General features: G+C 38.4%; 1 long non-coding RNA gene across 1 annotated transcript; it reads right to left on the reverse strand.

The window, feature by feature from the left end:
- Nucleotides 1–4,829: 4,829 nt before the first annotated feature.
- On the reverse strand, nucleotides 4,830–6,164 carry LOC115136398 (uncharacterized). The gene is made up of 3 exons (XR_003864610.2): nucleotides 6,104–6,164; nucleotides 5,908–6,003; nucleotides 4,830–5,783 (listed from the first exon to the last, which is right to left on the reverse strand). It is a non-coding gene; the product is annotated as an uncharacterized LOC115136398 (long non-coding RNA).
- Between the last annotated feature and the right edge of the window lie 5,814 nt (nucleotides 6,165–11,978).

Genomic DNA, 11,978 nt, shown 5'->3' on the forward strand with positions numbered 1-11,978 from the left:
AGCTTTTTCAAGCAGAAATTTGCTTCCTGCAACACTAACTCTAAAAAGTTCTGGGACACTGTAAAGTCCATGGAGAATAAGAACACCTCCTCCCAGCTGCCCACTGCACTGAAGATAGGAAACACTGTCACCACTGATAAATCCACCATAATTGAGAATTTCAATAAGCATTTTTCTACGGCTGGCCATGCTTTCCACCTGGCAACTCCTACCCGGTCAACAGCACTGCACCCCCAACAGCAACTCGCCCAAGCCTTCCCCATTTCTCCTTCTCCCAAATCCATTCAGCTGAGGTTCTGAAAGAGCTGAAAAATCTGGACCCCTACAAATCAGCCGGGCTAGACAATCTGGACCCTTTCTTTCTAAAATTATCTGCCGAAATTGTTGCCACCCCTATTACTAGCCTGTTCAACCTCTCTTTCGTGTCATCTGAGATTCCCAAAGATTGAAAGCAGCTGCGGTCATCCCCTCTTCAAAGGGGGGACACTCTGACCCAAACTGCTACAGACCTATATCTATCCTACCATGCCTTTCTAAGGTCTTCGAAAGCCAAGTCAACAAACAGATTACCGACCATTTCGAATCTCACCATACCTTCTCTGCTATGCAATCTGGTTTCAGAGCTGGTCATGGGTGCACCTCAGCCACGCTCAAGGTCCTAAACGATATCTTAACCGCCATCGATAAGAAACATTACTGTGCAGCCGTATTCATTGATCTGGCCAAGGCTTTCGACTCTGTCAACCACCACATCCTCATCGGCAGACTCGACAGCCTTGGTTTCTCAAATGATTGCCTCGCCTGGTTCACCAACTACTTCTCTGATAGAGTTCAGTGTGTCAAATCGGAGGGTCTGCTGTCCGGACCTCTGGCAGTCTCTATGGGGGTGCCACAGGGTTCAATTCTTGACCGACTCTCTTCTCTGTATACATCAATGAGGTCGCTCTTGCTGCTGGTGAGTCTCTGATCCACCTCTACGCAGACGACACCATTCTGTATACTTCCGGCCCTTCTTTGGACACTGTGTTAACAACCCTCCAGGCAAGCTTCAATGCCATACAACTCTCCTTCCGTGGCCTCCAATTGCTCTTAAATACAAGTAAAACTAAATGCATGCTCTTCAACCGATCGCTACCTGCACCTACCCGCCTGTCCAACATCACTACTCTGGACGGCTCTGACTTAGAATACGTGGACAACTACAAATACTTAGGTGTCTGGTTAGACTGTAAACTCTCCTTCCAGACCCATATCAAACATCTCCAATCCAAAGTTAAATCTAGAATTGGCTTCCTATTTCGCAACAAAGCATCCTTCACTCATGCTGCCAAACATACCCTTGTAAAATTGACCATCCTACCAATCCTCGACTTTGGCGATGTCATTTACAAAATAGCCTCCAATACCCTACTCAACAAATTGGATGCAGTCTATCACAGTGCTATCCGTTTTGTCACCAAAGCCCCATATACTACCCACCATTGCGACCTGTACGCTCTCGTTGGCTGGCCCTCGCTTCATACTCGTCGCCAAACCCACTGGCTCCATGTCATCTACAAGACCCTGCTAGGTAAAGTCCCCCTTATCTCAGCTCGCTGGTCACCATAGCATCTCCCACCTGTAGCACACGCTCCAGCAGGTATATCTCTCTAGTCACCCCCAAAACCAATTCTTTCTTTGGCCGCCTCTCCTTCCAGTTCTCTGCTGCCAATGACTGGAACGAACTACAAAAATCTCTTAAATTGGAAACACTTATCTCCCTCACTAGCTTTAAGCACCAACTGTCAGAGCATCTTACAGATTACTGCACCTGTACATAGCCCACCTATAATTTAGCCCAAACAACTACCTCTTTCCCAACTGTAGCACCCCATTATTTTTATTTCTACTTTGCACATTCTTCCATTGCAATACTACCATTCCAGTGTTTTACTTGCTATATTGTATTTACTTTGCCACCATGGCCTTTTTTGCCTTTACATCCCTTCTCACCTAATTTGCTCACATTGTATATAGACTTGTTTTTTTTTATTGTTTTTTTTTTTTTTTTTTACTGTTTTATTGACTGTATGTTTGTTTTACTCCATGTGTAACTCTGTGTCATTGTATGTGTCGAACTGCTTTGCTTTATCTTGGCCAGGTCGCAATTGTAAATGAGAACTTGTTCTCAACTTGCTTACCTGGTTAAATAAAGGTGAAATAAATAAAATAAATAAAAAATAGCCCATCTAACTACCTCAGCTCCTTTGCAACCCAGTATCTCTACTTGCACATTCATCTTCTACATATCTATTACTCCAGTGTTTAATTGCAAAATTGTAAATGTCTTCGCCACTACGGCCTATTTATTGCCTTATCTCCCTAATCTTACCTAATTTGCAGACACTGTATATATACTTTTCTATTGTGTTATTGACTGTGCGTTTGTTTATTCCATGTGTAACTCTGTTGTTGTTTGTGTCTCACTGCTTTGATTTATCTTGGCCAGGTCGCAGTTGCAAATGAGAACTTGTTCTCAACTGGCCTACCTGGTTAAATCAAGGTGAAATAATAATCTGTGATTATGGTAGCATCCACATTAATGTAGAAGTCTTTATAAGCATATTCTAAAAAAGCTGAATAATGTCCTAGTGTGGTGCGGTGAATAATCCAACACTTTACCTTGTATTCAGTACAAATCACATGATTGTGGGAGCACCTCCTTTAAGAGTATGAATTAGGCTGATTGAGAAGGTTTGAATCTAAAGCAACCTGCCTACACATTTTCTGAAGTACAACAGACCACACAGTCAAAGCTGTGTGTTGGAAAACCTTGGTAGAGCATGGGTGATGCAGGAATCGTGTTTCTCATGTGAATGATTTATTTTTAATACGCGCAGGGAGACCCATCATGCAGCATTTGTTGTGTGACAAGTTGACTAATCAGTCCGAGTATAGAGAATCACCCCGTGGGGGGATTATCTTTGTCTTTATGGATTTATGGTAGATTTATTGTTTTACAGAGATGAGACATTTAGTTTAGTGTCAGGCGGCTTGCTGAATATGCTTAGCTATTAGTCCAGTAGTGGGTGGGTGGTTTTCAGGGGTTTTCACAGCATTTCCGGATGTAGGATTCCTCAGTGTGTGTAGATAGCTGTAAAAAAGACACTTATATTGTATGGTAATGCAGTTCATTACAGTTCTTTGTAGATTATGACAACATGTAATGCTGGTTAAGGAATTATAATTGGATCTACAGGAGCATTGGATGGTATAACATTGCTCAAGATTGCTCAAAAAAAGAAGACACGTATATTTTAAACTGCCATATAAAGTCCAAATATTATTTGAATAACATTTTTAAAAGGGAACCTTTTCTGATTTGTAATTTAAATTGAGTTCTGTTTTGGAAATCACCAAAATAAGTATTTGGTAGGCTAAGAACTAAATTAAGGTTGAGGAGATATACCGACCATGTATGGTAATTACTAATGACATTTCTCTGAAAAAAGGAAAAGTAGGTCCTAACAGTGACCAACAAGAAATGTGTTCTTTATTTACCTGTTTCCACTTTTATTAAAGTTTACACCATACTTTATTAAATGTATTAAGATGTGTGAGGTGCTTTGTTTTTAGGGAGCTAAAATGTGAAGTTGTGATGATGAGTCACAACGGGAATAATGTTTATCATGCTGCAATGCTCTGTGAGGTATTTTTTTGCCAGCATGGACAAGTGGGGGGAAAGAAATATAATCTACCACCTCAAGATATGATTTATTCTCTCCTCTCTCTTCCATCATGATTCCCATGAGAAAAATTAATGAAGGTCAAATAAATGAAGTCGAAGAGACAGACCTTTTGCCATGTACATTTTGTAGATCTTTGTCACCTGTCAGTTGAATCATTAACTAAAGCCAGGTCATAAAGCTGTAGTTTATGGAAAGTTTGATCATTGTGGGTCGTAAAGATTGGGCCTTTTATTGCCCCCTGGGCGGGGCCCATTGCATGATCTTACCTTGACACAATATGCATGTGATCCTACTATTTTAACCTCCCTAGGAAGCTACAAACCTGGAAGCCGGAGGTCGTTGTTGGGTGTTTTGCATTTTTGCTTATCTGTTTGTTTTATGTATGCTGGTAACTGCCTGGGGATGTAATGTTTCCTTAGCTAAATGCATGTTTTGCTATACACCTCTCTTCTCCAGATTTCCCAACATGTTCTTCTCCCTGCAGTATTTGCATCGTTCTGAGAATGTGGATGCACTGGGTGTCTTCTTCTGGCCATGCGTGTAGTGTTACGTGACAGACGCATGTATCCCTTGGGTATGCAAGGATGTTTCATAGATTGTCAGGTGACTGTCAATTGTAGAGGTCCATTTCCTTCTTGGAATAACAGCGTTTACAGTGTGTTAAAAAAACAGACCCAACTAATAGTAATGTCCCAAATATAAATATGAATTGTTTTGGATGTAATTCATTGTTTTTTATAACATACCAAAAAATTATATTATACTAAAATGGAGTACGGAATGCTAATTTTCCATAACTCTATAAGCTACAGAATTCGAGTAGGTTTTTTCCTTTTATAATGCATATTTTGTGTATATATATATTTAGAAACATATTGAGCACATGTTTTTAAACTTATATTATTTCCTGAGATTTGAAATGCACAAAGTCATTAGCAACCATTTCATGCTATTTCTGCAGTATTACCTGCACTTAAAAAAGAAAAGAAAAAGAAAATACACATATTTCCTTCTCCATGTACACACGTCTATGGAAGATCAAGGGAAATAAATCAAATATATTAATATGTTCATTATACCAATTTTGAAAATTAGTTTTGAAATTGCCTTTTATTATGACGATTGATGTGTAAATAGTTAAGCTACTAATTATTTACATAGTTATTTAATGAAAAATTACCCTCCAATTGTAATTAGCTATACAACCATTGATTATTGCTGTCTTCTCAAAACGTATTTTTTAAATTTTGCAAGTCCTTGTACTTATTTACTAAATTCCACAATAAAATCTGTTGCTACACTGCTTTGAATAGTTTTCTTCAGGATTACCGACAGCAATGGCATGAATGATAAAATCGGCAAAGATGAAGTTTAAAAAATAATAACAATTCACCAAGCTGACATTGCAATTCACACTGTACAAATATACAAACGATATGTACGCATATGTAGTCTGTTTGACACTTTGAGTACTTTTAGTAAGAATATTTACATGTATTTACATTCTTCATTCTAACATCACTTCAAATGAAACTAGACTGCTGACTTAAACATTTTGAACTATGTAACGACGATCATTAGAATAGACGACGTTCATTTTGAAGACGAAATACATACATTTGACAATAATGGCCAGAACAGCTTGGTTTGAAAATTAGAAATGGAATAATTTACAGTTGTCCAAGTGTGTCCATATGTTTGGAAACAACTATTGATGTAATTACAGTAATCCTGAGATGTTTCTTCACAGCAATTGTCACAGATGAACACTGTTTCTTTATCATACGGTAATGCTTCCACCTAGTGGTCCAGTACGATACTAAAGTAATGTAAATAAGGGAACGATACAATATCAAAATACAGGTTAAAAAAAATAGCACTGTTTCTCTCCTGTAGTCTCTACTATTATCTATTTGTATGAAGAAATATATACCTCAAAATACTATACCATAATCTCCTCAATAAACCATAATTGATTGGTAAATATGATCAGTGAATATGGTAAATAATTGCGTAGTCTTCGCTTTATCCGAGCTTGAAGCGGGTGCAATAGATCTGCAGAAAACGGTTGTGGGACAACTTACAAAATATACTTTTATAATCATAAAGTGGTGATACTTATTACTGAACACTTCAAATATAAAGGGAATGTACTGTGTCACTCTCTGCTGTGAGTTACCGTAACGGGAGGTGTCTTGGTAGGTCTTGGTCTCCTCCTGTGACCGTTTGGTCTGTAAATCCTCATGCATCTCAATATAGATGTTCTCCTCCACATCTAAAAACACATCAGTGCAGTTTGGGGGAATATAATGTTTAATGTGAATGCTCTATAGTATTGCAACAAAACGACATACAATTGAGGATATTACTTGTACCTTTTTTCTTTGTCTCCTGACACCTCTTTTTCAAATTCAAAATGGCGACGGCCAGTGTCATCAGTGCAAATGCAAAGAGTCCAAATGCAGCTACAGTTAAAATGTGACCTTTTTCCAAAACAAGTGCCACAGTTGAATTGTAGGTACAGTGACTTCAGAAAGTATTCACACCCCTTGACTTTTTCCACACTTTGGTGTGTTACAGCCTGAATTTAAAATGAATTAAATTCTGCTTTCTTTGTTACTGGCCTATACACAATACTTCATAAGGTCAAAGTCGAATTATGTTAAAAAAAAAAAGAATTAAAACTGAAAAGCTGAAATGTATTGAGTCAATAAGTATTCAACCCCTTTGTTATGGCAAGCCTAAATAAGTTCAGATGTATTTTTTTAACAAGTCACATAATAAGTTGCATGGACTCACTCTGTGTGCAATAATAGGGTTTAACATAATTTTTGAATGACTACCTCATCTCTGCAACGGTTGTCGTCTTCCTCTTCTGAGGAGGAGTAGGAAATATCAGACCAATATGCAGCGTGGTAAGTGTTCGTCATATTTATTACACTGAACACAGGAAACAAACGAACAAGCGAATAAAGAAAAAAACGAAACAGTCCCGAATGGTGCAAAACACTGAAACAGAAAATAACCATCCACAAACAAGAGTGGGAAAACAGGCTACCTAAGTATTGCTCTCAATCAGAGACAACGATTGACAGCTGCCTCTGATTGGGAACCATACCAGGCCAAACACATAGAAATACAAACACAAGAACAAAACATAGAATGCCCACCCCAACTCACGCCCTGACCAACCTAAAATAGAAACATACAAAAGGAACTAAGGTCAGGACGTGACAATCTCTGTACCCACACATACAATTATCTGTAAGGTCCCTCAGTCGAGCAGTGCATTTCAAACACAGATTCAACCACAAAGACAAGGGGAGATTTTCAAATGCCTCGCAAAGAAAGGCACCTATTGCTAGATGGGTAAAAAAAGCAGACATTGAATATCCATTTTGAGCATTAATTACACTTTGGATGGTGTATTAATACACCCAGTCACTACAAAGATACAGGTGTCCTTCCTAACTCAGTTGCTAGAGAGGAAGGAAACCGCTCAGGAATTTCACCATGAGGCCAATGGTGACTGTAAAACAGGTACAGAGTTTAATGGCTGTGAAAGGAGAAAACTGAGGATGAATCAACAACATTGTACTTACTCCGCAATACTAACCTAAATGACAGAGTGAAAAGAAGGAAGCCTGTACAGAATTTAAATATTCCAAATCATGCATCCTGTTTGCAACAAGGCACAAAAATAATCCTGCAAGAAAATGTAGCAAAGAAATTCACTTTTTGTCCTGAATACAAAGTGTTATGTTTGGGGCAAATTACACATTACTGAGAAACCACCATTTATATTCCCAAGCATAGTGGTGGCTGCATCGTGTTATGGGTGTGCTTGTAATCATTAAGGACTGGGGAATTTTTCAGGATAAAAAAGAAACAGAGTGGTGCTAGGCACAGGCAAAATCCAACAGGAAAACCTGGTTCCACCAGACGCTGGAGTTGCTTACCAAGAAGACAGGGAATGTTCCTGAGTGACCGAGTTACAGTTTTGACTTAAATCTACTTGAAAATCTATGACAAAACTTGAAAATGGATGTCCAGCAATAATCAACAACCGATTTGGGATGTAATACATTTTGAATTCAGGCTGTAACGCAACAAAATGTGGAATAAGTCAAGGGGGTATGAATACTTTCGGAAGACACTCATTCATTAATATTATAAGGTATCTCCTGATTGATATTCGTGACCCTCAAAGCTTGACTCAATACATACTGTGCTACCCGGACAAGTAATGGGAAGGTCTACTTTACAGAGAGTGATTCTGGACCAATACTATGCAGAAAAATGCATGAGGAGTTACTGTACCTCTGCCTGTAAAAATAAATATAGGAAACAATCAAAAACAAACATCAAACTGATCAAAATCATTCACTTAAATCATCACAGACAGGTACGCTCACGCTAAAACGTACATGTACATAACGATTAGGTCAATGTAGATTATAGAGCAGATTATGTCAAACATACAAAAATGACAAACTACTCACCTAGAATACTGAGCTCAATGTACCGCTTGGATATACATTCTCCATCATTATTAAATAGTTCCACTGTGTACTTTCCACTGTCTGTTTTCAGTCCTTCAAAACACTTCAGTGAACCATTGGGAAATAACTCACACCTATCCTTTAAATTAATTAAAATGCCCCTTTTAGATATATACATGTTTGCATGTTTCCATGTTGTGTCAGGGACCTTGGCATGTAACTCAATTTCAGTAGGCTGAATGATAAAACAGCTATTTTCGTGTTAAAATGTTATGGGATGCATATCCTCCATTGTTTTTGATGGTATGCCACTCTGGTAGGCCTACATTATGATCAAATAGCCACAGTAGTCTACATGGCCACTGTTAAAGCTGTAACTTAAAACAGGTACAGCATCAGTGTTCACAGTAAAAATACGTTGGAAGTTGTGCAGAATTTTCACCACGTTCAAGTTTGCGCTCAGTAGACCTGAAAGTGCCTAATTCTTTTGAGGGAACATTGTTTGTGAGTAGACAGACGTGGTTGAAACTGTGGGAAGTGGGACTGTGCAGTGCTCGTCTCATAGCCAGTTGAGTTTGCAAAGACCATGCATCACTGTTTGACAAGTGCTAAACCCATATCTTGTGGTATCTTGAAGTTAATCTTCGCAAGCTGACATTAGAGAGGGGTCATTTCCCATAACAAGAAACATAACTGTGTGAGTCTAATGAAAACTAGACCATCATTTCTTGACAAACTTTCTATTTTATAAACATGTCCTATCCTCAGACTATGAGAGCTTTAACATCTAGTGGTGGGTTTCCAATATGGATGCTGCTTCTTTATCTTTGCATAAGCTATGGTAGGTTGAATATGTTAATAGTATTTGCATATCTTATCTTAATAAGTTTAACCCACTATATTTTTTGCTCATCTATTCTAAAGCATTGAAAAACTTAACATTTCAGCTTTTGCAGAGAACATCACCAGAGTAGTTGGACGCACAGTAGCAGCCAATGTGTGGTGTTCAATGTAGGTCTACATCCCATGAGACAATTCAAATAATATAGAGGTAGGCTATATGATCACACCGACGCGTTGTTTAATGACTTATTTCATTGGGATGATGGTGCCTGCATCTGATGGTCAGGCTCAGCGGAGGGAGAGAGCAGCATCATCCCTCCGCTCTTTCTTTTCCCCACTGACACTGACCCAAAAGGGACACCGTCTTCCAGGTGACGGCAAGACTCAAATCGCACCGCATTATTTCTGCCTCAAGCACAAATTCATGTCGTTACTTCTGTGAACAGAGAAAGTGAAATAATCCTTGATATATATATATATCCGATTGGCCAGCAGTACGCCTATAGTGCATTTGATTTGCTCTCTGGGCCTGCTGGGAAGGCAGAGTTTGTACCTTCAGACAGAAATGGTTCAAAATGACAACAGTTCTATCTGTGGGCTGATATTTCTGAGTGGCAATCCTGGGGAGCTGCATGGTAGTCTCAGGGCTACTGCATGTGCAGTTTAGAGGGAAAATTGCTCACAAGCATGTCCTGCTCACCAGGGCCGGATTAAGAAATCGGAACTATGGGAACTGTAAAATGTTTGAACATTATGAAGTGGATATGAACACACATGTACTCAATTACATGTCCGCTTACACATACGGACTTATACATATACACACACACCTGATCTCGCTCTCTTCTCTCACTCTCTATTTCTCTCTTTTCTCTTCTCTTCTCTCTCTCTCCCTATTGTCGAGAACTGTTTTATAATTGTATATGTTTATTGTTTGTTTATATTTTTTATGTATTTGTCTACAAGTTTATATATGTTTACAACAAGCAAGGGGAAGATATCAGAATAAGGGCATTGGGGAATAATAACATATTGTACGGAATACAATTGTACTGTAGTGGAGTCGTCTCTAGAGTAATGCAAGGTCTCTTTCATGATCATGTGAAACTGTCAATTGCTATGGAAATGCTGGGATGTGTTTTTCAATGATGTTAAAGGTAATTATGATGGTGATACGATATGGATTATAATTACCATCATGAATATTAAGGCTATACGCACTACATGTTACACACATAGACACTCAACCATGCAAATTGGCAGAGTTATTATTTATTTGGACAGCATACATTATAGTCTTATTCTTATACAGACATCGTACACACTCTCATTATATCACATCCAATATCATACACATCAACATACTCAGATTTACTACACACATAAGATCTTGTCTCAATTTTCTAACATCTGTGGCAAGGCAAACAGGCAAGGGAATAAAACAAATATTGCTAGAACCTATTTCTTGAATTCTAAATATCAGACATTTGAAAGCTCTACTTTTGACCGTCGTAGTACCTCTGATGGCAGTAACTTTACAAGCACTAATTATTGTCAATTTAGACTGAGAATAGTATCAAATCAAATTTCAAATCAAATCAAATGTATTTATATAGCCCTTCGTACATCAGCTGATATCTCAAAGTGCTGTACAGAAATCCAGCCTAAAACCCCAAACAGCAAGCAATGCAGGTGTAGAAGCACGGTGGCTAGGAAAAACTCCCTAGAAAGGCCAAAACCTAGGAAGAAACCTAGAGAGGAACCAGGCTATGTGGGGTGGCCAGTCCTCTTCTGGCTGTGCCGGGTGGAGATTATAACAGAACATGGCCAAGATGTTCAAATGTTCATAAATGACCAGCATGGTCGAATAATAGTAAGGCAGAACAGTCGAAACAGGAGCAGCAGCATGGCCAGGTGGACTGGGGACAGCAAGGAGTATCTAGTTATAGTAACGGGGGGAAATAAGTACAGCCAGTTATAATTGTAATGGTTTAGCAGATTATAAAAAAGAAGATCAGTCTTTATGTGGCTAAAAGAAAAGCAATATAACATGTACTTTTTACAGGAAACTCACTCTACATCCTTAGATGAAGTTGAATGGAAAAAGGAAGGGGGTGGTGAAATGTCTGTCATGGACAAAGGAACTCAAAAGATGTGATGATATTAATTAACAAAAATGTTGATCTGAATGTGCAAATAGTCAGGAATGATTCACAAGGAAAGGTGGATCTTTTTGAATATGAAAGTGGACGAAAAAGAGATTTGGCTCATTAATCTATGTGGTCCAAATCAGGATGATACACACTTCTTCGAAAACATTTATACCAATTTATTGATCATTTGTTGCATTTCAAACAGAATTGCAGAGCTGGATACAATTTCAATTTCATCCCCCTGAAAAGATAGAACCAATATTATGGCTGAACTCAAATGTGCTGGTTGATAAAATACCTGTACTTATGGGAAACATACAATGGGAAACATTGTACATTGGAATGGTAGAGTTATGTCCTTCGTGGAGTTGTATGGGAAGGTCTGCTCAGTCCAAGAGTACAACCAATTGATTACAGCATTACCCCAAAAATGGAGGAGGAAGGTGGCAGTGGGAGGAGGTGGGGAACTGGTCTGTCTGCCCAATATAAAGGATCAAAACTGGTGGAGGAATAAAAATAGCATAAATAGGAAAGTATACCTGTTTCATTTGAGGACCAGGATGTTGACAACTGTGATATTATTTATTACAAGATTTAGTTGAGGTTTAGTTGAATGATTTGTCCCAAATATAATGCTTTTTATTTTTTTTATTGAATATCCAAAACATACAATATACTTGCAGTGAATCCCCTCAACAACTACATTTACATTTACATTTAAGTCATTTAGCAGACGCTCTTATCCAGAGCGA

The sequence above is a fragment of the Oncorhynchus nerka genome, linkage group LG10, assembly GCF_034236695.1.
Source record: "Oncorhynchus nerka isolate Pitt River linkage group LG10, Oner_Uvic_2.0, whole genome shotgun sequence".
NCBI lineage: Eukaryota > Metazoa > Chordata > Actinopteri > Salmoniformes > Salmonidae > Oncorhynchus > Oncorhynchus nerka.